This window comes from Ursus arctos, unplaced genomic scaffold, assembly GCF_023065955.2.
Source record: "Ursus arctos isolate Adak ecotype North America unplaced genomic scaffold, UrsArc2.0 scaffold_3, whole genome shotgun sequence".
Lineage (NCBI taxonomy): Eukaryota > Metazoa > Chordata > Mammalia > Carnivora > Ursidae > Ursus > Ursus arctos.
In genome coordinates this window covers 74,213,814-74,219,967 of record NW_026622985.1, presented here as the reverse complement: position 1 = coordinate 74,219,967, position 6,154 = coordinate 74,213,814, and positions in this window count along the sequence as shown.

Genomic DNA, 6,154 nt, shown 5'->3' with positions numbered 1-6,154 from the left:
AGCCTGACCTCACTTTTCCCTTGAATAAGTGACTCTGTGGTGGTGCCAGCATTCATGGCTTTCCACAACCTGATTTGTGCAGAGAACCACAGCTATTTTCAGTAGCATCAGACCCCAGCTGAGTAGCATTCTGCCCTTTTACTTTTTTCCCAGAACTGAAGAAATACAAAATGGCCTGGCACTAGACACTGAGAGAACAAATGCACTTCACTTCTCCTGTTCCTCCCAGAAGCATATGAAGGATAACAACAGAGACGACACGTTATTTCTCCCTCACTTAAGACTCAGTGAAGCACACCATTTACTCTCTGAACGATTTACAGATCATTTTGGTTTCTCAGATGGCAATTAAGGTCAACATTCTGGTAATTATTCCCTTTTAATGGAAGTAGCCCTATCTTTTTAGATCTCAACAATAATCAGAAAACAAATCAAAACCAAACCAAACCAAAAAAACCATTCCAAACACCCTAAGACTAATTAAATTAAAGAAAAGGAAAACTAGCTGTGAGTCCTTCTTGTTTCAATTTGCGTTTTCAAATTGATGAAAGGTATTCATGAATGTTTTAAGGCTCACTTTAATGCATATTTTATCAACTTTGAATGCATCACAAATTTCTCTTTTAGCCATTTAAAAATAGTAAAACTGAAACTGTCTTGCCAATATTTAAAGGGATATTAGTTCTCTCCTCACATATTCCGTCTAGTCTTGTGAGAGTGGCCCATTGTGCCCAAGGACAACGGTTTCTTTGCAGTGCTGAATCTTAGACACTAAAGACAGCCTCTCTTCAATGGGGTTACTACAGGGGAAAAAGGAAAATTTCAGTGCATCATAGAAGGGACAATCTAATCCTCTTTGCTAGTACATCTGCTCTGGCAGTTTTGCTCTGCAAATCAAAAGACATCCCATTAATTAAGGTTCCTTTTCCTTTCATTTTTATTCAGCTTGTGAAATGTGACCAGTATTCACAAAAAAAAAAAAAAAAAAAAAAAAAGTTTCAGGCCACTTTAGTCACAAATATCCACCCGAAGGGTGAGCACTTTGATTTGTTGTCTGGTTTCCGCTTACTGTTCTTCTTCATTTTTTTTTTTTTTTTTAAGAAGGAGCCCTTCTCCTTTGGCAGACTGCAATACATTCAGAGAGCTTTACAAAACAAAGCTTTCAGCTCTGAGTCAGCAACAAACTCATCTTTGTTCGTGTTGCTCTATTAAGGAAAGAAGGCCAATTTTATGCAGGTTTCTATGGCTGGCTTCACAAAGGCATCGCTCTGTGTGCAAGCTCTCTGGCAGGAACAGCCGACTCTGAGATCATCGTTTTCAGTAATGACCAGCTGCAATGATCGGAGAAAGAAAATCATAAACTGGTTTATATAGTGATTTTATTAAGGAGGCTGAAATATAGATTCATTCACTGGTAGGCACTTAATAAAGGCAGCACATTGGATGTGTTCACATGTACGGCCCAAGGCTTCCTCTTTTTCCTTTATCACCAAGCACACTTTGATTGGATATTCACGTCATTTGTCTTGAAGAGGAAGTGAATCTCATTTGCATTTCCCTGGGTTTCCCAGGAAATTCCCAGGAATTCTTGTTCTTCATTCCATGGTATTTCCCTGTGTTTGGGATTACATTAAGTTATAATCTCACACTGTGTCTCCAGGTACTGAACATTTGTTTAACAATGGACCTAGGACACTGTTAAGATTCCCAGTTTGCCCACAGAGAGATGGATTAAGACTTCTAGGACAAATGGCAGACATTTAGAATAAACAAAATAGTCTCATACTCCTGATGCAAGCATTAAAAAATAAATCAACATTATACTATTTGTCATGAAGTTTAAACAAGGTAAAGTTTGGAGATATAGAACTGCCCAAAGCTGTCTGTGCTAGGTGCTACTTTCTTAAAAGTGTCCTACAACAGTTATATACATATTTTGACTTAAAAGAAAATTTCCAGGTTAAATAAATTTGGGTTGGAAATGCTGGTCTTAACAAAATGAAACTTTTTCTAACTGCAGGACTTCTCAGAATCTTATTATGCTAACACTCATTGTCATTTTTTAAAAAGAAAGATTCCTTCTTCTCGCCGTACCCCCACGGGAACTCTGCTTGGACAAGTAACCCAAAGATCTCACTTCTGGGGAAATGCTGCCCAAAACCAATGGGATGATTGACAACCAAACACTTCAACAGCTTAGGCTATCCAAAATAAAGTTTGCAAGAGAAACCTCAGACATTTGTATTAATATGGATATATCAAATATTTATAGTCAGATGTTACCTAAAGCTGGCTGTTCAGAAATCAATTAAGGTATGAAATAAGAGAGCACTGTATCTTTTTTTCTCCCCAAATGCTGACTTTCTTTTAACAGGTAGAGCCTTATGAGGTCTCTATTGGTTTACAGATATACTGGCTGTATGACTCTCATTTCTGAGGCTTTATTGCATAGAAAAAGAGCTGCAATGGAAGGGACATAGGAAGCTGGGGCTGCTTAAGTACATGGAGACCTAGCAGGTGCCCTGTTGCTCCTTCTCAATTCATGGCTACCAATTAGAGATGCCAGAAAACATATTTTTCCCATATTTAAGTATGAGTTAAGTATCTTTGTTGTTGTTATAAGAGAACTGCTAGCAAAGATTTTTTTTCACTCATCCTTTTAGTTATTTTAAGCAAGAAATATTTATCTAGCCTGCCTTGTACCAGGTACATCATAAATAAGACAGACACTGTCCCTGTTCTCTGGGAGCTTACTGGCTAGAGGGGAGAAAGGAGAAATGCCATGTTTTGTAATTTCTAATCATGCCATGGCTTGTTTATTTTTCTCAAAGTGATTTCTGTGCATTTAAAACTGAATGGGTGAGCAGAAATTACTGATATTTTGAAAAATTAATGCACTGGGACCCAAAGCTTGCCTGACCCAGAGGGGGTCATTCTTGTAGGCAGTAGGCCTATAGTTTATTGTTGCAAACATCTTGCATTTACTATGACTGTACTTTGGGGTGGAAATTGATGATGGATAAGGATGGGTCTTTTTTGAATAATCTGCCAGAACTCCTGAGCCAACTGTTTCTGTTTTTTAGTCACTGATGAGTCACAGTTCAAGGGAGATATAATCAGTGTGCCAATTGATGTAAAAAAAAAAATATGAGGGTGATTTCTACCTTGGAATCCCTGATACAAGTCTAAACTTATCTCAGGTTGGAAAATAAAGCCTCAAGGCACATGCCTCAGTACTCGATATACTACAACACATAAAGGATCTTTCTGCACTCTTGAAGCAAGTTGGGGCTTGGTTTAAGGGTGTTTTTCTTACGACAGAGGGAAAGATAATGGCTGAACTCTGGAATAAGACAGTGATAGGGAAGCTATGGTAAAATGGTTATTGTACTTGCAAACGTTTTAATCTCCAGGGGTTAATTGTAGCCACCTCATAGGGCGCCTATACAACCTAATTAGGCAATGCAAATTTAAAAAGTCAAGGAAATAACTTGGTATTAATTCAGAACACAATTTAGAAAAAAAGTATATATATGTAATCAAGGCTTTATCTCCTAACTATATGTTTTTTAATGTGTGTTTCTTCACCCTTTTCTATTGTTTTAATAAATAAAGCAGTCATTTGTGTTTTTCCTACTATAGTTTTCAGTGTTTGTCTCTTAACTCTGTTTCTGTACATTTGTCTCTTTTTTTGAATCCAGATCGATCTAGTCAATTCAAGTTCATTTACTTATTTAAGAAATATTTATGAAGTACCTGCTAATGACAAGCACTAAGGATAAATGTTAAAAGAGAAAAGGATATGTGTGTGTGTGTGTGTGTGTGTGTGTGTGTGTGTGTGTATCTGTCGTGAAAAACCAGAGTCAGCTTCATGTCATCTGTAATAGATTATCAGAGGGGACTGGAAAGTAGTTTGATATTTCCTATGTCCAGTATTTAGTTCAGCTGCCATATATCCTTCAGGTTTTAAAGTCCTGTACCAAATATCTAAATCATCTCGATTGTTTATATGCATATTCTGAATATTATGAGTATTGGAAATATCATAAATATTTTAAGTAGTATCATAAATATTATAAATAACATATTATGACTTCAGATTTTAAGTATATTATTATATTTCGAAGTTTGATATATAAAATGTACCCTTTTAAATTTTTATTTATTTATTTATTTTTAAAGATTTTATTTATTTATTTGTCAGAAAGAGAGAGAGCGCTCACAAGCAGGGGGAGCAGCAGAGGGAGAAGGAGAAGCAGTCTCCCCGCTGAGCAGGGAACCCATGTGGGACTCTATTCCAGGACCCTGGGATCATGACCTAAGCCGAAGGCAGACGCTTAACCAACTGAGCCACCCAGGCATCCCAAAATGTAACCTTTAAAAAAAAAAAAAGATTTATTTATTTTGGGGGGACAGGGAGGGGCAGAGGGAGAGGGGGAGTCTCAAGCAGATTCTGTGCTCAGCATGGAGGCTGACACGTGATTGATCTCACCACCCTAAAATCAGGACCTGAGCTGAAACCAAGAGTCAGATGCTTAACCAACTGCCCCACCCAGGTGCCCCATAAAATGTATCTTATATTAAATTTATAATATAGGAATTACAAACATGAAAGTTAAAGACAACAGCCTCTTATTTTTCTGTTTTTGTTTTATATACATGCATATATTATGATATATATTTTATATGGTTTATCAGGTAGAGACTGTTTCTCCTCTTTAGCTTTTATGGCTTCATTCCACCCAATTACTATATATTAAGTGATAAAAGTACTTAAGGCACTAGTCCATGCAAACGGTTTCTTTTCCCTCACTCACCAGTCTCTGTACATCTCTGAGAAACTGCACTGTCAGTTTTTTGAAGGATTTTAAATGGATCAAAAATAAACATCACTCAGGGTGCCTGGGTGGCTCAATTGGTTAAGCATCCGACTCTTGATTTTGACTTAGGTCATGATCTCAGGGTCCTGAGATCAAGCCCCGGGATGGGCTCCCCACTCAGCAGGAGTCTGGTTGTCTCCCTGTCTCTGCCCCTTCCCCTGCTCACAAGCTCCCTCTCTCTCTCACTCTCTCAAAATAAAAATAAATAAATCTTAAAAAAAAAATAAATATCACTATAAAAATGTGAAATTCTTCGTATCATTGCCAATGAATATACTTTGAAATCAACTATAGTTTACCTTTTAATTGCTGAAAGAGGAAACACTTTAAAAAAGTTAAAGATTGTGGCAACTTATTCCTTCTGCTTAGGTAAAATCGGTGTCTTGAGCAAATCACAGATTCATTCGTTCACGTGTGTGTGTGTGTGTGTGTGATGTGGAGCCTACTACTTGTCAAGAAGTGTATGAGCAGCTGGGTTTATGGCAGTAAACAAAACAGATAAACTCCCTGGCTTTGTGGAGCTTAATTCTAGCGGAGAGAAGACCAGTCAACAAATAGTTATTTGATAAAAGGCCAGGCAGTGCTATGTTAAAAAAAAAAAAAAAGAAGAAAAAAGTGCTGTGAAGAGAGTTAAAGTAGTGTAAGGACATAGAGGACAATGGAGAAGAGGTACCTGATGTGGTGAAGGAAGATGACTTCCCTAAGGAGGCTGTATTTGAGGAGAGATTTAAATAAAGTCTGGGGGGGGCGCCTGGGTGGCACAGCGGTTGAGCGTCTGCCTTCGGCTCAGGGCGTGGTCCCGGCATTATGGGATCGAGCCCCACATCAGGCTCTTCCGCTATGAGCCTGCTTCTTCCTCTCCCACTCCCTCTGCTTGTGTTCCCTCTCTCGCTGGCTGTCTCTATCTCTGTCGAATAAATAAATAAAATCTTAAAAAATAAATAAGTAAAGTCTGGAAACAATGCTCTTGGTTTTCTGGGGAAGAGCATTCCAGACACAAGCACCTGTAAGTGCAAAGGCTCCGAGGCAGAAGCAGGCCAGGTGTGACTGAGTAACAGAAAGGCAGCCCACAGGAGCAGGGTGAAGGAGGAAGAGAGAGTAGGAGATGCACTAACTGCGATGAGGCAGCTTGCACTTAACATACGTGAGACCAGGGGCAAAAGCAAATGGAGGCCCGTGTGTGACATGTCTGAATATTTAAAGGTTATAAATCAGGCTAACATACTCTTAAATAAAACATGTTCTAGCTTCTTTTTTTAACCTTTATAACACCC